Source organism: Melozone crissalis, unplaced genomic scaffold (genome assembly GCF_028551555.1).
Source record: "Melozone crissalis strain CALT ecotype California unplaced genomic scaffold, PUWL_Pcris_2 ptg000044l_1, whole genome shotgun sequence".
Lineage (NCBI taxonomy): Eukaryota > Metazoa > Chordata > Aves > Passeriformes > Passerellidae > Melozone > Melozone crissalis.
This window is the reverse complement of record NW_026535822.1, coordinates 5625337-5646787: the sequence shown is the minus strand read 5'-3', so window position 1 is coordinate 5646787 and position 21451 is coordinate 5625337. Positions and strand designations below refer to the sequence as shown.

Sequence of the window (21451 nt, the reverse complement as noted above, 5' to 3'; positions counted from 1 at the left end):
ATGGAGCTCTGCGCATTGTGTTTTAAGGCTTACAAGCAGGTATAGTGTTTGAAAGAAGCAAGCAGTGTTTTAACAAAAGCTACGTGTGCTTATAGTGGTTGCACAGAACTACTGTCAATATGCTTTTGCTTTGTGTGAGTGGTCAAAAAACTTTTCAAGTCAGTTGTACCATTAAGTTCATTGCCTCCTGCCAGGGATGTGAGCTGCTGGCATCTTCCCACTGTAACAACCATGTCATGAGACTGATGCTGGAAAACAAACAGCTCGAGGCGCGTTCCTCAGCAGTCCCGTCCGTTTCGTGATTCGTACAGAGACCCGCGGCCAGCAATACTCAGCTGAGGACCAGAAGAGACCGGAATAGCCCGGGCACTGCAGCTTCACTGCAAGGCATCCGGCAGCCTTGAGGGTACAAAGCGAGCACAGGTCGGAGCTGCTCGTGTCCGGAGCGAGCCCGGAGCAGCTCTCCCAGGCCGCAGCCCCTCCCAGGCCCAGCTCCGGGCGCAGCCGGGGCCGCTCCGCCTGCGCGGGGCCGCTGCCGGGGCGCTGTGGCGGCTCCTCCCGCGGGGCGGAGCTGAGGCGGCCCCGGCGGCCCCGGCCCGGCCCCGCTGCGCTCCGAGCGCGGCCCCGGAGCGGCCCGGCCGAGGCGGCGAGGGACGGGCGGCGAGGGGCCGGGGGCATGGGGCGCTCCGGGAACCGGCGGACATCCCGGCAGAGGGGAGAGAGACGTGGCAGAGGGAGGAGTGAGCGGGAGAGGGGAGAGATGCTGGGAGGAGGGGGAAAATCCCAGGAGAGCGGGACGAGCCCGGGAGTAGGGGAGATCACGGGACGGGGGCGGGGGTGAGATCCGTGGCAAAGGGTGGGTAGCCTTCCAAGAGGGTAGAGGCGGGGAAACAGGAAAGAGCCCTGGGAGAGGGGGGAGATCCTGGAAGAGGGAGGAGTAATCGGGAGAAGGGCAGATCCAGGGAGACGAATAAAAGCACTGGCTACAGCCCAGGAAAGGAGGGAGCTTGGGACAAAGGGTAGCTCGGGAATGGGGAAAAGCCGAGAGAGGAGGCAGAACCCAGGAGACAGGGGACAACCTGTGAACGGGGGGAGATCCGGAGTAGAGTGGAGAGGGCCTGGGAAAGAGGGGAAAGACATGAGAGAAGAGAGCCCAGTGGGGGGAGTCCAGGAGCAGAGGCTCCTGCAGGCGGACTGGGAACCCGGGGAGCCCGGAATCACGGAGTCCTGCAGCCGGGCCGAGAACGGGCGCGGGTCAGTGCGGTTCGGGAGAGCGTGGCTGCGGGGCTGGCTCCGGAGGCGGAGGCGCGTGGAAAGCGCTGCTCGGCAGCCCCGGCGGCGCTGAGAGCACAGCCCCGCCCGGGGAGGCAGCGCCACGGGCGCCGCTCGGCTTCCCAGCCCGGCCACGGCACCGCTCGGCTTCGCCGCCGGATCCGCGGCAGCTCGGAGCATCGCTCCCTGCCCGGGCCCGAGGCTCACCTGCGCCAGGTGCACCAGAGCATCGCCTCTGCCTTTACAACCCAGAGCGAGCAGTGCCCGGCAGGGACTGCAGATCCCCTTTGGTGGCAGAGAAAAAAGAGCAAGGAATCTTCCATGGGAGAACCTAGGCAATAGGATGGGGTGTCAGTGTCCAATGTGTTCAGATGCACTCACAATGGTACTATTGCTTTTGGCTCAGAACATGTAAAAGAAGTGGGCAGACACAAATCAGCAGCTGGTTGCAATATCCAGGGATCAGTTATCAGAAGAAAATGCTAGGCAACTGCTGGAATGCTTAATGGATGACTGATTACCCTTTGCCAAGTAATCTGGACTTGTTAGGGGCAGCATACTTATGTTTAAAAAATAACTCTAGAGATATTCTTAAGAAAATTTTGAAGAAAGGCTCATACACCCACATTTTAATGCAGTTGCTGTGGGTTTCATAAATGAAATCTGCTTTAATGTGTTGATGTTCCTAAAGATATGTGGGGGTTTTTTTTCACACATGCATGCATGCTAAATTTGAGAATCTAAGGTAAGGTCTTTTTATAGGGGATATGGAAGAGACAGGTCTTCAGCCAGCAATATGTCAGTGAGAGACAGCTGAGCGATGATTACTGAGAAGAAGAACAGCCCTGCAATAGAGGTGTGAGCTGCATTGCACAGCGCTTGCTGTGGGCCAGAGAGCACAAGCAGGCTGGCCTGGTGGGCCTGAATATTTCTGCCAAACACTCTGCATCTCACACCTTTGCTCGGGCTCAGTGCAGAAATGCAGGATTGCAGGCGCTTCCTCCCAGAGCTGCATGAGGCGCTGGCTGCTGCAGATGTGCCCTGCCAAGCTGTCCCTGCCTCACGCTGGCCTCGCTTCCCCTGGCACAAGAGCCGGGCCTGAAGGAGGCTGCCCTGTGCTCTAGCCTGCTGAGCAGCCCGGCTCCCTGCCCCGGTGCCCAGAGTGCTGCACACACTGCTGACCTTTGCCAAGAGTTGCAGGGCAGCCGGCAGAAGAGGAGGAATCCTCAGGCACCTCAGCGGCCCTCGGCTGCCCTTGGCCTTTCTCTGCTGCTGGGCACACTCCAGAAGGCCAATGCCTCCAGGCTGGGCTGTGCCCAGCACGGCTGCGCTTCCCCTCAGCAGCAGCCAGCTGCCACCTGGGCTCTGGGAGTGGAGGATTAACCCGCTGCCGGGAACAGGCACCCAGGGCCCGGCTGCTGCCTCTTGCAGCTCCAAGGGCCTCCTTCCAGCCTGCCTCTGCCAGGGCTCAGCCTGCTCCGGCCTCTGCCAGGGCTCTGCTGGGGCTCCACCCCAGCCAAGGCCGGGCCCACTCTCACCTCCCAGGCGCTGACAGCTCTGCACCACAGGAAACCTTCCCGAGCACCCTCTCTGATCTTTCTGCTTTCTCACTTGAGCAAGGCTCTCCTCCAACCAAAGAGATTATTGCATTTCGGGATACAAATCCAAGTGGTAGGAGCCCCAATGTTCTCCAGTCACAGCTGAAGGCCAGCATCTGCTCAGAGTGTTGGGCTGCCTCATTCTTCTTTTGGTGTTGCCTTCAAATGCCATTGCCCTTTCTGCCTCAAATAGAAATACCAAAGCTGTCCAAAAACAGACCAGTGGACCAGATTCCAAAGTCAGTGTGCTCTGGAGAGGATGAATGAAGAACATCCTTTTTCCCCACTTTCACACCATGCCAAAGACACCGTGTCACTTTCCACCTTTAAGAAACAACAGACAATTCAGAAGCAATTCTTGAGCGTATTCGCAGAGTGAGAAGGAAGGGAGTCTTCAAGGTGAGTTGTGGTTTCAGAAACTGTATTCATTTCCAATCCTACTCTGCAGTCCTATTAGACAATCCTACTCTAACCCTAACCTTAACCTTAATCCTAATCCCAATCCCAATCCTAATCCTAATATTAATCCTAATCCTAATCCTAATCCTAATCCTAATCTACAATCCTGCTGTAAACTGGTTGACGAATAAATGGTCTTGATGTGATTGTCACATTGTTGTCTCTCTCCTCTTCTTCACTGAAACAATCAGTGGCACCAGGCTGGACGCAGGCTCAGCAAATGTTACAAATGGATGCTGCCAAAAAGGGAAAAAAAACAAATCAACAAAAAATAATGGACCATGACTTTCCAAGCTCAGTGCTTCACAGGATTCCTCTGGCCTATAGAAGGATGCAGGAAGAGGACCAATGGGACCATCTACACCTCCATCTTTATGTGCCGGACATTGCCATCTCCGGGAAATGTGGCCCAGAATCCCACTCATCTATTTATCCAGGTGTCTTCATCTTGCTAGGATTTTTGCCCTGCCAGTGCCTTAGAAACGGTGCTTTCTGTCCTTGGAGTTTCTTCTTTTCAGGAATCTCTAAAGCCTCACACTGGTCCCTCTCTTTGAAAGACAGGCACTGTGCTGATTCCAACAGGGAGACAGAGCAGCATCTACCTTTCCATGCCCTGCCACTCGTGTGCTGGATGGCTCCTTCCTTCCCAGCAGGGCCAGCTCAGTGGCACTGGGCCCTGCAGTTCCCTCTTTGCCACACAACCCGGTAGTAACCCTGGCACAGTTCCCGTCTGCTTGAGCGTGCCAGGCAGCAGATGGGGCTGGGACAAGTCTCTCCCAGCTGTGCCTGTTTGCGTGGCAGAAACCTCTAAGGGTGGGCTGGGGGGCGCAAACCAGGGCCCCTCAGAGGCTCACAGTGAGCCCCCCAAGACTCCTCCTGCCCACGGCCAAATCTCTGACCCCTAGGCTGGGACTGGCTTCCTTGGGTTCCTGCACCACCATTTCATGTCTCTGTACCCTGCATTGCTCTACTTCAATTCTTTTGCCATTAGATAAAATTGAACACCCCACCAAATGACAAAAGAGGGCGACCAAACCAGCCAGAGGAGCTCCCTGACTCAGGAAATGCAGAGAGAGATGGAGTTACTCAGTTTTGTGAAGAACAGGCCCCAGGGAGACTTTATTGCCACTTTCCAAGACTTCAGAGTGGCTTTGAAGAAAGTGAGTGACATCTTTTTTAACAGGGCCACTTACAATAAGATGTGGGTAAATATTTTTAAACACAAATAGGATCTAATCAGAACTTGTTTACTCAGAGCATGGTGCAACCCTGGCACAGGTTGCCCCAAGAGGTTGTAGGTGCCCCATCCCTGCAAGCATTCCGGTTCCAGTGGGAAAGGGCTCTGAGCAACCTGATCTCTTTAAAGATGTCCCTGCTCATTGCAGGACACTTGCACCAGAGGACCTGTACAGGGCCCTGCCAGCCCAGCCCAGTCTAGGATTCCTCACCATTTTCATTTGAAGAGCACCAAGAGTGGAGGTGAGGAGGAAGGGGGCTCATGTGATGCCTTGGACTTGAGTGGAGGAGGAGCCCATCCCTCAGAGCCTGTTTCACCTGCAGCCCCTTCACATTTTACCTGCAGGAGCTCCCTGGCAGACCAGCGCTGCTCCTCGTCTCTCTGCAGGCAGCAGCTCAGGAAGTCACGCAGGCAAGGCGAGAATCGGTTGGGCTGCTGCAGCCGTGGGGTCCCTACTGTGGCTATCAGTTGTGTAGCCTGGAGAAAAAGGAGACACCAGGCTCCACTTGCTGCTTTCACATCTCTAAGTGCTCTCCCACCTCCCTTAGTTTAACCTCTGTTCTTCAGTGGCAGTTTCTGCCCTGGCAGAGACCCAGAGATCATTTTCCTTTACCAACCAAACACCCAAACCCTGATGCAGCCACAGCTTTTCCACCATCCCGCAGATCTTGCCTTGGCAGCTGATTTCATTGGCTGACCTAGTTAGTGGGAACTACATCAGCAAAAGCACATTTGCTTCTCTGAGGATTCACACCAGCTTGAGAGGCTTTTTGGAAGAGGGACTGTGCCATACAAACTAATTTCAAGGCTTAGTACATGAAAGGCATGTCTGCAGTGCTTGTTGGTCCTTAAGCGCACATGCCCTAGAACAAAACTCATCATACTTTTTCTGCTTTTCTTGAAAACAATGGTCATTGGAAGGAAAGAAAGGGAATCCATCAATTAATCCCCAGGTAAGAAAATCAACATTTGCAATCTCATCTTCAACAGAGACACATTTAGATGCCTGCACAAATGTATTGGGATAAAAATTCCTTCTTGGGCACAAAGGAGCCACCTGCAGCTCTGTCTCTCAGCAGTCTGAAAATTGCAGGTTCCCATTTTGCAGCAAAAGAAAAATTGTCATGGTCAGAAGAAGGAGAGGTGCCATCCCTATGGCCACCCTCTGCTCACTTGGCTGCTCAAGTCAATGCATTAATGGTAGGCCCATGCCAGAAAGAGCCAGGAAACAAAGGGGAGGCTTTGGCAGCCTGTCCGCATCACCAGGCTCTGGCTTGGTGACACAGAGAATGTGCCTTTGGCTAGGAGAGAAACACGGTGACTGAGTGTTTCAGCAGCACTGTACAAGAAGCAGAAGAGACTCAGTGGCCTTTACACTCTCATGCCCAGGTTTCAGGCATGTTTCCCAGTGAGAAGAAACTGTACAGGGAGTTAGGCTCATCTCTAAAGACCACAGTTTTAGAAACTTTGTTGGGTTTGTGTTGCCTTCCTTCCTTTCTGGAAAGATAACAGCAGTTGTCAGATGCTTCTTTTCTGCTATTAAGGCCATCTCCACAGCCAAAGGACTGGAAGCACTTAAAAGCCAAAGGAAAGTGTTGCCTGAGAATAGAGTTTGTTTGGAGTTTGTTTGCATGTGGTAAGGCTTGAGTTCCCCCACTGCTGCAACCACAACTACAGCAGATGCTGATGTGTTGCAGGCACATTTTTAGGAGGGGTCCTTGGTGGAAGCAGTTCAGGCAGATGGCAATGGGCTTTTGTCCAATGGCACGCAGGACAAGGGACAGGTGAGAAAGAGAGTGGGATCAGTGAGTATTTGCTCCTTACCGTGATGGGACTTTGGTTCCAGTAGGGAGGTTCTTGCTCTATCATTTCAATCCCCACAATTCCAAAAGACCATATGTCCACTTTGGGACCATATGGTTGACCTGTCAGCACTTCGGGTGCCAGCCACCAAGGAGTCCCGACTACCGAGCACCGTCTGCTCTGCTGAGGGCTGAGCTGAGTAGAGAGGCCAAAATCACCTGAGGAGAAAGCAAAACACTGTTTCTATTTGAATTCTGTGCAATTAGGAAAGCAAGCCAAAGAATTCCCCAGTAGAAGTGTTTGAAAATGTGCTGTTGAATCTCCTGGCATTGGCGACTTTTAAACTCCCCCCATTTTTTACACTGTCTCCAGCAGTGTCTTTTGTTCTTTGGAAGCTTTAGACTTGTAACTCCCTCCCTCGGGAAGGGACACACACAGAGCAAGGCCACTCCTGACTGCTTGTTCCTTCTCCTATCCCTGTGCACGTTGCAACTGTGCCCTCAGCTCACAGCGGGTGTCCCTGCACTGCACCCAGCACCATTTTTGGGGAGCTGGCTGTCACTCAAAGCAGCCCCACACCCACATCCCTGGAATGCTGCTCCTGACCAAGAATACACTGACCCAGCTTGACAGAACCATCGGTTTTGAGAAGGATGTTATCACTCTTCACATCTCTATGGATCACATGGTTTGTGTGAAGAAAATGCAGTCCTTGCAGGCACTGAGAGAGAAAACAGAAAGAGGAGGGCAAAAATGAGTGATGTGATTTCATCCCACAAGAAAGGCAACAAAGAATCCAAAAGATTCCCTCTCCAGGGGAATGGGCAGTAATGGCAGAACACAGTGCCACTGAGAGGAAGTGCTTGCTGCTCCAACACTTGCAGAGCAGGACCTTTCTGAGGAAAGGCATGTCAGCTTCTGAAAGAGCAACAGCACCTGCTGTTGTAGACTGTCCCCTGCAAACCAGCCAGGATGACTGCTGCTGCAGTGCATGTGCTCAGAAGCAAAGAGCCTTTTGGCTGCACTCCTGTCCTTGTATGCTGAGGCCTGAGAGAAACGAGTCTCTCTCTTTTTTCTTTGCTGATCATTTCAAATCAAGCCACCAGCACCTTTGCTTTCACAGGCAAGGAATGCAGTGAAGACAGACTCCAGGCAAACATTTAGAGAGGCAAGGTGGAGAACAGCAAGTAAAAAGACATGAGCCAGAGCGAGAATACAACAACAGGAGAGAAGAGTACTGGCACTGAGTACAGGGAGTGCAGGGGCACTGGCAGGCCTTTCACTTGAGATGCTTTTACTTGCCCATAGCATAGCAGCAACACAGAACCAAAGCTTGGCACAGGAAATCACTGCAGGTCTGAGCCCCTGTTTCCCAGACAATCCTGCCCAAGCCCTTGGAAACACAGATGGGATTGCTGACCTCCCGACTGATGGCTGCTGCCTCATCTTCATACAGGGAGGTCGTGCTGAGGATATCGTTCAGGGTGCCTCCGTCCATGTACTCCAGCACCAGCCAGAGTTCCTCACCCACAAGGTAGCTGAAAGAAGGAAACAAGGCCGTGGAGATGAGCATGCATGGCTACGTTGATTTCTGCTTCCAGGTTTCTTATTTCCAGATGCCTTTGTGACAAGGACAGAATCATAGCAATAGACATTCCCTCTTGGCTGTGCATTGTTTGCAATCTGTGCAGTCTCAAGGAGACAGGCACAGCTGTGAAAAAGGAGATGTCTTAGATGGCTAACAAGTGAAAAATGCAGTTTAGAAACAGCCCAGATAAAAAACCTGTCAGGCATGGTGTTTCTGGAAAGAAGCACCTAGTCTTCCTGGCATGCCCAGCAATGGCAAAGAGTGGCAACAATCCAAGGGAAATCCATTTTAGGACGGTTCATCAGCACTTCAGAAACTTGAAAAAATCAATCCCAAATAAATGTGGAGGCAGTAAACTTCGAGGCTGATGACTAAGGAAGATACAGCTGGTCCAGGTTTTGAATAATTTTGGAATAATTTTCAAACTAGGTGTGCCAGGGAAGACTCATGCAGACAGGATGCACTCTCTTCTCATCCATTGGAGATGAGTAGAGAGATAGGAATAAATAAAAATTAACAGCTCTACTTTCTGCCACTGACCAAAGTGGGTTTTTAACCTCTCATGTTTGCTGTATGTAAATGCACACATGGGATAAGACCATAACCACTCACCTGTCTAAATAATTCACAACATTGGGACTCCTGTACCTCTTCATTATTTGGATTTCATTAACGCTTTGTTCCATCCTCCTCGGTCCTTGAATATCTATTTTCTTTATGGCCACCTAAAATGACATTGAAAATCAGTAACTTGAGCAGTTGGTGGCAAGAGACAACAACACACCTGGAGCAAGTGATTTTGCAATGACACAGCTGAGCTGTGCCAAACTGCCTGGTGATTAGGCACTGCAGTAATTAGGAACTGACATTCCAACAGCCCATTTCTCTGCTGCCTTGGGGGCACAGGATACGTGGGGCCACTGACATTATGCCTTGTCCACTTGGTAACAGTTGTGTCTCAACTATCACCCACAAACCTCTGACCACAATCTCTGCTGCTCTTTCTAGGATTCAGAAGAAGTAATTGTGAGAGTATGTCATAATTTTCCCTCATCTGCCTCATGATCATCCTTGGGAGACCACTGAAGAGAAGACCCCCCCCCCGTCTATATCTGGCTCTGAAGGAGAAAAGTCACACGCCACGGGCCCTGAGACCTGAAAGCTCAGTGTTAAGCTATTGTGTTCACAAGTGTGTTTGCTGTATGCTAAGAAGAGGGCATCATGCCCCATTTGCAACAATAGCAGCTCTGGAAGCTGTCCCACCTCTCGGCCTGGCTGGACTTCTCCTGAGTTTCAGGTGGTCTCCCACAGAACACCCTCACCTGTTTTACAACCACCGTGACAGACAGACTGAGATGTAAGAAGATTCTCCATCAAGGACTGGGACTGAAACCCCCAGCCCAGGGGTGGTGTGTGGGGGAGGCAAGCTGACTGAAGCGAGATGTTTGCCTGCAGATTGTGACCACTGGAGCCAGAAAACAATGGCTCTCGCTTACTGCTAAGAACGTAGACTACCTGTTACATCTATCAAGCTCATTTACTGCTGAGAACATGGACTACCTGTAGTTATTTCAATACTTCTGTTCCCTATTGTGTCTGTTTCCCCCCGTCACAATTTTCAGTAATAAAAACCTCTGAGTTAGCTAGAGCCTTTGAGATCTCCCCAGCGTAGCAGGCGGAACCTCGGCTGGACTGCACCAAAGGACTTCGTCTCTGCGTTGGTAGCTATATCCCCTCTCTCTCCTCTCTCTCTCTCTCTCTCTATCTTTTTCTTTCCCTTAATCCCTCTATCGCATTTTTGCTGTAGTTATTCCAATAAAACTGCATTTGATCTGATTATCACTGCAAACCCCCTTGTACCGTGTTGGTGTTTTGCACTCTGAGATCATTCCTACGAACCATAAGGTCATCTGTCCCCTAGGACGGACCCTGACATTAATCCATGCCTTAATATTCTGTGGATATATCTTGGGCTATGGGCAGGGCTTAGGGCTTTTAGGGCACCTTGCAGATCTCTCCCTATGTGCAATTGCCAAGTGAGGCACTGCAGGTGGCTAAGGAACTACCAGTAACTTTCCGATGGATTTGCTGGCAGCCAGAATCGAGAATTCAGGACTCTGAAGCTGTAGCCCCAAAGAGCAGGGAGGTGCTCTAAGGCATCACCTTTGTTTTAGCAATGGAGAGCGAGTGAGCGCGTCCTTGTCTGAAAGGAAGCGCTGCCCTGCGTGCCTGCCTTCCGGCAGCTGAGGAGGACAAAGTGCCAAATGTATTTTGCAGGCTGGCACCAGTCTGTGCTTCTTGTGCCTTTTCAGCATGGCTCAAGCCAAAGTTCCAGCCCCAGCTCACACCAGAGGGGAAAGCCCCTCAAGAGCAGCAGAGTCTGCAGGGGCTGTTGATATTTACCTCTCCTCCTGAGGCAGTGTCAAGTGCTTTAAAAACCTCTCCAAAACTCCTAGAAACAAAAGAGAAGCAGAGAAATGAGAAGCCATTTAGATCTTGCACTGAAAGCCAGCACACACAGGAGATCTGTGCTGTAAATGCCTAAAACCTGCAGGACACTGGAAGCATGGAGATGTCCTTGACAATGCCTTCTGAGCACACTTAGAAATTCTGATCAGCACTGACAATCTAAGCCCAGTGCCTGAACACATTTGCAGCTTGTCTGACTTCACGCCTGATACCTATTCCACCAGCAAAACACTTGATGCATAGTTATGTAAAATTAGCATTGCTTGGACTCACCCACTGCCAATATTTTCCAGTTCAATGTATTTGATGATAGGATTTTCCATCTTCACCATTCTCCCTGAGGGAAACAAAATGCAAGATGTTCACTTTAAAGCGAGATCCCACCTTCTCGGAGATACAAAAGGCAGCCCCACTGTCGGGGGCTCTGAGCCCTCCCTTGGTTAGCCAGCTCTGAGCTGGCTTACAACAACAGGGACAGGTACTGGAACAACAAGAACAGCACATCCACAGCAACAGTCTGGCTGGCACAGAGACTGATTTCTTGTATCCTTTGAAGTTAGAGACCTCTTGACAGCAGAGGAGTCTCCTCTCAGAGGAGACTGAGACCAGAAGAGAATACCTACCAAGGCAAGTAAGTTTGTCATCTAGAAACATTGAGGAGAGCTGGAACTAACAGTGCCTTTGTTTTCTTGGGAAACAAGACTGCAAGATTTAGAAAAGGTTTCCTACTTGCTAAGATTAAATGCACCTGGAAATCCAGAATCAATTGCTCTGAACAGATGTCAAGTTCAGAACAGGAGGAATATTGCCAAGTGTTCCCATCTTTTCCACCTTGCAGCAGTTTGCCAGAAGAATGCCTCTGCATTTGTAAACCAGAGCAGCTTATGCCAGAACCAATTGCGACGGGGCTTTCAGCATCAGGACCCGCACCCTTTATGAGCAGGCTGAGCTCAAAGACGCCCTTGCCCCAACCCCGCGTGAAGAACCACACCACTTCTCGTCACCCTGACAGCGCGGATCAGTCGCTCCCATTGCACTCGCCCTCTCGGCACCGCACACGTCCCCATCTTCCCAACTCGGCACGGCGGGCACGGGCACAGAGGACAGCAGTGCTCCTCAGGCGCCCCTGTGACACAGAGAGCTGCCCAGAGCAGATTCTGACCCTCTTGTGAGTCCAGGCCGTGAGAGGCAGAAGCCGGCCCAGAGAAGGGGCTGCAGCCTCAGGCAGCTCCGCGCTGCAGCAGCCGGGCAGCAGCGGGACCCTCCCAGCTAAGGGAGGCTCCAGCCTCTGCAGTCCCTCCAGCCCCCAGGGGCAGGGCAGTGACCACAACAAGGCTGGCAAAGCCCAAGCATGAGCACTGACAGGCACTGATGGGAAGAAGCCAGGGCCAGCCTGAGCCCCGTACAAGCTGTTGCCCCCATTCAGGACACAACAGGATGGGCTTTGAGATCAGCCCCACCGAGGTGTGGATCAGTGCCCTTTTTGTCCCAACAGGTGATGGTAGACACAGAATCCACTGGGCTCTCTTCTCAACTCTACCAGGTCTTATCTGAGAGCACAGCACTGGCAGCTGTTACAGGCAAGAAGCAGATTCATTGGGTTGTGCTACAGAATCACAAAGGGCTTGTTTTGTTCTCCTAGAGACTGATCTCAGCAGGGCTTCTACCAGTGCCTAGAACCCAAGCAGTCACAGCCTTCTGCTGATGCAGGAACAATTCCTGCTTCTGCCTTCGGCAGAGAGGGAAGCCCAGGCAATCTCCAGCCAGTCTAAGCTGCCCTCAGAGGCAGCAGGAACACCCAGAGCTCTCTCTTGCTGCCTTGGAGCAATGCCAGCACTTCTGTGACACTGAAGTGAGGAGAACCCTTTGGTACAGCTCTGCTGACATGTGCACACAATACACTGTCCCTCAGGTAAGAAAGATAGCAGACGTACTGTGTTGCTCCAGGGAGTCACCCGCCATCTCCAGTTGCTGAGCAGCAGCTGGGTCAGCACGGGAGGTGAACCAAGTGCTCAGGCTCCACGTCTTTGGCTGGGGAGCAAAGGCTCCTTGGGACGGCTCCGCTGCAGCAGCTTCAGTGTCAGAGTTGGTGTAGATCTGAGAGAAGAAATGAGTTGATGTCAGGAAGGTGTGGCAGAGATTGCCCTGAAATGCAAGAGAGATTGCCATTTGAAATGCAAGCCCTTAGGAAGCTGCTGTCAGCCACATGCAGAGCTCTTCAACTGGATTGCTTTGGATGTCCACTTGTGAAACCAAATGGTCAAAACCAAAGGCTGGTTTTACTCAAGTTCATAGCCACTTTCTTGTTCTAAAGGATGACTGCAGCAACAACTGCTCCACTTCCTCCCAAAGACTCCTTTCCCCCTCCTAGGTCTGCAGATATATTTGCAGCTCCTCATTCTAATGTTCTACCTCCTGCCATGAAATTCTCTTTTTCTGCACCTTCCTTGGGACGTGCTTATCCTGCAGCATCTCTGGATGGTACAGTTCCTGGGCCTCATGCCAGCTTCGGGGCTCTTGGTTGCCCGTCATTTGCTGGAACTCTCTGCAGGCTGCCAGGTAGGATGGCGACACTTCCACCTGAAGTCAAACAGAACAAAGCAGTCAGAGACTACAGCTTGTCCCTGTCAGCCAGGAGTCATTGACTGGGAAGAAAGTAAAGGACGGGAGCAGATTCACAAGGGATACAGACAGCTTGTAGCTCGTATTCCAAATCTATGTGAATGACCATGTTCACCTGCAAAAACACCTCAAGAAACAAGGTCACCTGGAAGAAGCCAGCAGGAGTTCATTGGAATGACTGCTGGCTAAATGGCCAAGGGAGTAATGCCACTGTCTAGATCATCAGCTGAGATTCAGCAGAGCAGGAAGTGTCCTTGAGAGCAGCTCTGACAGAGGCCTCATCAGGACGGCACTCAGAGGCAACACCCCACCCCCTGCTGCTCTGCACTGCAAAGGCAAGGAGGGCAGAAACCACCACTTGGGTGACTGCAGTGCCTATTGATATTTCACTCGCTTTTCTAGAGCCTTTTGCTCCTGAAGGAGGCAATTAATTTTCTCTTTGATGATTTTAATTTTTTCATCTGGCCTCTTCTTCCTTGCCTTGATCCTAGCCTCAGTTTCCTGCAGCTGTGCCGGCACCTGTTTGTCCTTGTTCTGTAAACAACAACGGAAAGGACTCTCTTTCATGAGTGGAGTGGCTGGCATTCTTTCATTCACCTGTTTTTGTTGACTGTCCCTCTGCAATGGGAGATTCTTCTCCTCTTGGATGTCTTCATTCCTTCTCTTCACTGCCATGTCACTCTGAGCTTCGGGCAGCTCTGCTTGTGGTTCTACCTGGATGTTCTGTGCACACAAATGCAGAGCAAGTGACTGGGAGCTGCTATCAGACTCAGCTTTTCCCTCTTTTAGCCTCAAAATCACATTGATTCAGCCACTTCTTTCTGCTTCCCTACCCACATCTGCTCCCAATGTAACCCTCCTGTCCCAGGGCTGATCTCTTCAGATTCCAAGGCTCTGTGCTTCCAGTGCCTGTGGGATTCCTGGCCTCCTCAGTCCCAAGAGCTGTGGTTTATGCCCTTCTTCCTGCCCTTCCCTCTGTGCCCTGGCCAGTCAGGCTTACCTGGCCTTTCTCCTGTGGCACTTCCACCTGCTGCCCGAGCTGCTCTTCCTGCTCTCGAGCTGGGAACAGCTCTCCCTGAGTCTGGCATGGCATCTCTGATGAAGCACTCTGCTCCTGCTCTCTCTCTAGAAGCACCTGCACAGAAAGCAAGAGAAGATGGGTTTCAGCTTCCCATATGACCTTTGTGGGCCAAGACTCAAAGACTGCTGGGTTCAAACGTTCCCAAAGCACTGTGCTGCTGCTCTGCTGGGTCATTCTCTGTTTGAGGCGAGGCACAGATTCCAAAGTGACCCTGGCCCTACATTCAGGGGCCATCTGGGTCTGAAGCTGCAAGAGCCTCTCAGGCAGCTGACAGGGAAGGTGTGGCATTTCTCAAGGGGCTGGTGAGGGCCTCCCTCTGCTTGTGCCATGTCCTGTTTGTCTCTCCTGAAGGGATGCGTTTAGGTGAGCATTGCATCTTCCACTGCTTTGGAGCAGAGCCAGGAAGATTCAAATAGATAGATAAATAGACAGATCTCACTTTTATAATCTCTCTTTACTATTCTGTGGGATTTACATCCTTTGAATGGAGAGAGATATAATTTTCTCTGTTAGGTTTTTTTTAAGAGAAGGTAGTGAGAAACTTAGAGAAGAAGAGAAAACAATTATTATCTCTACTTGCTGTTCTTGTTGTTTAGTACATGAAGAATGTGTATAGTGATTGTTTACTGAAAGTGATTTGTTAATTGCATTTTAGGGATAGTTGTTTAGATTGATTAGGTAATTAGATAAAAGACTGTATGGAGACAGTCACTAGTTTTTCTTTAGTATCTTTTTAGTATAGTATTTCTTTACTATAGTTTTAACATAGTACTAGTGTATTATAACGTAGCTTAATGAAGCATTTGTTTAAACTTCTAAATCACAGAGTCAAAGCACATTTTTTGCCACGTGGGGGTCACCCTGAATCAATAATGTCCTTTCTGTCGCTACACACATCAACAGTCGGTAGCAGTGCCCCAGTCAGAAGCCATCCTGAACTTGCTCTCCTGTTGCTTCAGTAACCCACACTCTTGGGGATTCTGGAGCATGTGGGTCTTTATGGAATGCAATCAGACTCAGAGCACTGCACTAAGAACTGCACTCTTTGTGCATCTCTGCTCGGGCAAGTTCTTCTCTTGCAATTGACCACACTGATGGTGCTAAAGTGGCTGGAATCAGAAATGCAGCCCAGCCCTTCCCACCTCCTCTAATCTCTGAGGGCCAGCTGGAATGCAAGGGCATTGATTTCCTGCTCAAGGCCCAACCACAGCACACACTGATTCCCTGGGCTGCCAAAAGACATGGGAGCCGTTGACTGGAAAATGATGGGCAAGCCCTACTGGCTGGTCTGGCACCAGAACAGCTCATTCTGCACCAACATCCCTGCCCCAAACTATGTGTTCTTGTGTAAAAATACTGCATTATCCAGAACTGCCTCCTTGAAAACTAAAATTCTAGGAGAATTTCTGCCAGTGCTGTAAAAGTGCAGGAAAGACTGAGACAAAGCTCCCTTGCTCCCTGGAGAAGGAGAAATTGCACCAGGGTTTTCTTTCTATCAAACAAACAAATAAACAAAATACGAAAGTGTTACTCACACCAGTGTCTAAAGCACTTGGATGCAGTGAGGGGATGTCTGGAAGGGAAACAGGCCTTGCGCTGAGCTTTGGATCTATGGATCTAAGGCAGCGATTTATGGAAGTCCGCCTGAAGGTGCCTCATGAGCCCCCCCATTGTCCAGGCTAAAGCTCCCTCAGCACCTCCTCCCTGGCCTTGTGCTGCACCCCCTTGCCCAGCTCCCCTGTCTTTCTGTGCACACGCTGCAGCCCCTCCATGACTTTCTGCTTCCCACGGCCCACAAGCGCACACAGCACTCCAGCTGTGGCCGCAGCGCTGCCCAGCACAGGGCCACGCTCACTGCCCTGCTCCTGCTGCCCCACTGCTGCTGGCACAGCCACCGTGCCCTTGGCCTTCTTGTCCCCCTGGCCACACGCTGCCTAATCTTCAGCTGCTCAAGGCCGCCAGCCCATAATCCTTTTGGCCCACACAGCTCCCCAGCCACAAAGGTGCCTATTTGACTTCAGATACAGCAGGCACCATTGCAAGATGGCCTTCCTGTTCTAACACCTCATGTTCCAAGTATATATCAGCCACTGGCCCTTCTCACCAGCGAGGGCTCCTTGCTGAGCTCCACGTGGTCTCTGAGCTCCAGATGCAGCCTGTCCCCGCACTCGCTCAGCAGGTCCCTGGACACAACCGACAGGGCGCTGGCACTATGCTTGTTCAAGTGCAGACCCTGCAGGGCCGTGACAGCCTCCGGCCTGCCCTCTGCCACTGCTCTGACAGAGTCCGCTGCACGCTCCGGGGAGGCTGAGGTGACATCAGCCCCTGCCTGCAGCTCAGCCGTGCCCTCGGTTGTTGCGGCGCTGGTGTTTCTGCGCCCAAGGCCCAGGAACCTCCGCAGTATCTGCAACAGAAAGAAGGGCAGGAAGAGGGGAACGTTCCATGGTCTGCTCCAAGCGCGGCACTGGGCCAAGCAGTGCCAGAAGGCCCAGCCCAGGTGGGGACGGCCACAGGTACCTGCGCTGGTCTGTGGAAGCAGCCGCGAGTGGGGTCCCGCTCCAGTGCCCCATCCTTGCCCACATCTGGCAAAGAGCAAATGCAGCCAGAGCTGAGGGGCTGCGGGAGAGGCCGGAGAACACGGCCTAGCCCTGCATGGCCCAGGCAGGGACAACCCCCGGGTGCCAAGGGAACAGAGCACGGCCAGCAGGGGCAGCCCCAGCCCCTCTTACGTCCTATCTGTGGGGACATCCATAGGGGCAGCAATGGGATGGGGCAAGGGTGGCCACAGGCACCAGTCCTGCGGCCTGGCTCTGCCACTCACCGTCCTGCACTGGCTGCAGCTTCTCCGGCTCTGCAGGCTGCTGCGCTGGGGAGGCTGCAGGCCCTTCCTTTTTCTTGCCCCGAAGCACCCTGAAGAGCCTGAGCACTCTGCCTGCCATTCCGCTTTTTGGCCTCTAGGAGACCTTTGAGCCAGATGCCTGGGAAAGGCTGTGATATAGGAAGTCGCGCAGTCTGGCCGCAAGGCCAGCCTCAGGAGAAATGGCTTGGAAACGCTGTGGGTCAGTGACCAAAGAGGTGGCTGTGTGGGGCTCCTCACAGCACAGCTCTGCCACGTCCTCTCCTGTCACGTGCACCGAGCACTGTGGCGTTGCTCCGTCACTGCCAGCGGCCACTTCACCACGTGTCACAAAGGGCCCTGTTCCATTCCGTTCCATGGTAACCGTGCTGTGCCGTGCCAGCAAGGGCCCTTGGACACGCGGCCAAGTGCTCTGGGGCTACCCCAACCCTGCCCCAAATGCCTCTGATTGGAACAAATCCATTGCCCCAAGCGTCTAAGACATCCTGGGACACACCAAGCCCAGCCAAGTGCTCAGGGGAGGACTCTCCACGGTGCCAGGCCAGCACAGCCCAGCTCACTGCTGGCTCTGGAGCAGAGCAGCTTCCAGCAAGCACGGGGCAAACACATCTTGCCAAGAGTTAAAACTCACCAGACAGGGGAGGTGACATGAATGTGTGCATCAAGGCCTTTGAATTCACAGCTCCCCAAGACAGCTTTGGGGCACTTGGCTGGACAAACAGGATCCGGCTAAGACCTGTGCTCAAAGGCGGGCAACAAACCCTGCCGCAGGTGCTTGGCTTGGTCTCTGCAGGCCCAGGCAGATGCCAAAGCTGCTCTTCACATCCTTCCCCTGCCCCTCAGCCAAGTGCGAGGACTGAAGGAAACACAGGAAGTCAAATGGAGACACTTGCACCTGTCTCACTGGGGGCTCCTGGGGAAGCAGTTTCCTTGGCAATCAAGCCCCTCTCTTCCAAGGGCACTCCCCAAATGTGTACATTTCCTGGGCAACACCAACCCACCCTTAAGTGCGGGGTGCGGAGGTTCATGGGCATCACACTATAACCAATATGATCCAGTGAAGCTAAATTTATTATTCCTAAAAGGAGTCTATTTATAATAAATCTCTACTGTCTATGCCTCTCTAGCTAATATATGATTGGTTAATCCTAGTTGTTCACACTTCTAAAATAGAATGCTGATTGGATTATCTAAGTTTTCATGTGTCTTGCTGGGGTGGTATGGCCCCCCCATGGCTCACTTTCCCAAGCTTGCTGACAAACATGCTAAGTCCCGATGACTCTTCTTCTTGCGTCTTCTTCAAGGATATACCGACCCCATTTCTGAATATGTCCATAATTCATTCTTTGTGAACGTGTCCATTATTGCAAGCAGGCTGGATTGTGCATCGGCTGAATACGGCCATTGTCTTGCAAAAACTCCTCCACCTGCAAAATATGTTCAACAGTTCCCCGCTTTTGTTTTTGCACAAGCCAGACTGATTTAAAAGCACGGTCAATTTCTTTTTGCTCACAGCGTAGTAAGCAAAGCACTATTAGCAGAAATGAAAAAAGAATGAAATACAAAGCCAATAATATGTAAGATTATTTATTCATTACATAGCCAAGAATACCTAATACCAAAGCATACTAAGTCCTTGAGCCAGCCTCTTATTTCCCAGGATTTTAGCCACTCATCCAAAGAATTCAAAACAACTGTCAGATTTATCATCTTCTCCTTAAGCAATGACACTTTCTTGTCCATAGATTCAGAGTGCTCAGAGAGATTCATGCAACCCATCCCTTCAAAATCTTCACACCCATCTCTCTGTGCTAGCAACAAAAACACTATTGCAGCCCTATCCTGTAATACAGCGTGGCGTATGCTACCTACATCAGTGGTAAGCTCAGGTATTGAAGATGTAATGTTAATTTGTTTGTCTGTCCAACAAGCCAATTTTTTGAATTGTGTAAGGGCCTGTGATGAAGCTACTCCTGGTGTAAAAAGTGATGCCAGTATAACCAAAGGCATATTCTACAATTCTACATTATCCTTACAGTCTGAGCCTAATAGATGCACACTACGTTTTGGACATTGGAATTTGTGCCTGATGTCAAGCATCTGTTGAATGCTAGGGGCAAACAGTGTCAATTTCCCAAAATAGCACAGTCCTCCTCATGCTTTCTCAGGAATCTCAGGCTAAGCTTTATCTCCACAAATGAGAAAAACTCCAGGAGGTGACATCCTTGCAGATTTTGGTTTTAGGGATACAACCAATTGGCACAGTCTGCCGTGGTATTGTAATACCAGGAAGAAACAGGAGATATCCAAGTGCCATCATCACCGGGTTTTCCTGATTTCTCCCTAATCAGCTCTTTACCCCTGTGGTACTCATAGAACAAACAGTAATTTCCTGGCACTGATCCTAAAATATCTAATTCCTGTGGTCACTGACTTGTAGTATTTAAACCTTGAACGATTGTAAATGCCTGAATTCCTAACGGATTTCTAGGGATGCTTTGTTTTTCACGCCAAATTTCTGTGATCATCCCATTTTGATTAGTGCGCCAATTTGAACAGGCCTTACTTAAGTTGCCATAAATTTGAGCTCTGGTCTAATTTCTCAATTCTTCCATTGAGTCTAAAGGAATTCCAATGAAACAGGTGCCAAATGGATCTGAAGGTGGAGCTAGTGATAGGCAGAAAGATTCCTGCCTTGTTCTGTTAGCCTATGGAATCCTCATGTTAGCTCGCTGCTTTATCTTGTATACCCCCTGCATTTCTTAATCACTCCACTAAGCAACATTGTTAATATTTGCCAGACTGGTGCCATTGTCGCCCTTGTGGTCCATCATGCCTGCGCTTTGCCCAAACTGCTTTAGCTTGTTCTCACTCCAAATCTCTCAAGCGATGTGTTTGTGGTATTGCTATTCTTCCTCTACATTCTGTAGCTAGTATCTTGCTCTCTAGCACAATTTGATTTACTACAGCAATTAAAGCAAGTTTAAACTGCAATTGCAGTAACAATCTTTGCTTCTATATTTCTATCAAAGATACATCTTAGAGAAAACTCTGATATCTTCTTGAGTTATGCCTTAAAAATTTAGCTAATGCCATTCTCGGGGTACTAGTGTTAAGTGTGTAAGAGCAGTTATTGCATATTATGTTGACAGGCTTAAATTATTGCTTTTCCCTCGGACCACTAATCAATTATGTTCTTGACAAACTTGTCGCCAAGTTTTTTAGTTACACTTCATACAATGAACCTTAAGCCATGGTTTACATGCACAACTATGCAGATACCAAGCATTTTCTCTCTGACTTACAACTTGTGAGGGAAGTGAAGGTCGACGTTGCTGGAATCCAACGAATGCCTTTATCTGTAAGTAAGCACATAGACCTTCTTCCTCTTCATTTCACTGTAGCTGGTCCTTGCCACAACCCTGCTGCTGGACTTTTGAACATGACCTGAATGCCGTCAGGCAATTCCTCCCTTGGATTACGTGTGAGGGCATGATGCACAAGAATACCTGCATCTTCCCTATCTCCTATTGTTCTGAGCTAATTTGGCACAAAATTGGCTTTAGCTGTTTTTTTCTCAGGGGATAACCCTGGAGTTCCCCCTTTTTGTTTTTGCAGCATGTCCTTGAACATCTGATGGGCACGCTCAATAATTGCCTGTCCAGTAGGATTGTGAGAAATACCAGGGTCATGTCAAATACCCCATAAATTACAGAAACCTTTGAATCTTAAGGAACATCAAGCAGGACTATTGTCAGTCTTAATTGCTAAGGGGACACCTAATGCGGCGAAGAAATTGAACAAATATTTCTCAACATGACGTCTCACCTGTTAAGGGAGTACCCTGTAAAACACAAGCATAGGTATCAATGCAAACATGTACAAATTTTTCCTGACCAAATTCTTCTACATGAGTTATATCCATTTGCCATAACCGCAAGACCTGAGTACCCCTAGGGCTAACACTATGCCTAAACCAATGCCATCTCGTTGACCGGTCAGGACAGGATCATGCAATACTAGAAGCATCAGCAAAGGGAATAGCAAATTTTTTATCTAACATTTTTGCAGATTGATGAAGAAATACATGGGAGGTTTTGGCCTGTCAGCCTGTGCCACTTCCCTGTCACATCAGTGCCACCATGGCCCTCGGCTGCCCCACAGCCCTCAGCCCCAGCAGCAGCTCAGGGTCAGCGTCCCTTCGGCGCCACCGCCCCCTCAGCCCCCTCAGCCCCCTCTGTCTCACCATCCTTCAGCAGCTCCTCAGGGGACAGGGCCTGGGCCAGCGGCAGCTCCCACCGCTCCAGGGACAGCCGGGGCTGGAAGTGCTGCTCCGCCCGGCCCGGCCGCCAGCTCGGACCCAGCACAGGGACAGGGGACACAGGGGGAACCGGGGGAAAAGCAAGAGGTGAAAAAGGCAGCCGAGGAGGGAAAGAGGTAAAAATGCAGCCAGGGCTTACACAGC

At 50.8% G+C, this 21451-nt stretch overlaps 1 long non-coding RNA gene across 1 annotated transcript in view; it reads right to left on the bottom strand.

Annotated features, from left to right (window-relative positions):
- Positions 1–21451, bottom strand: part of LOC128942829 (uncharacterized) — a 98595-nt gene that overhangs the window by 516 nt on the left and 76628 nt on the right. The gene's annotated exons all lie outside the window — the stretch shown is intronic.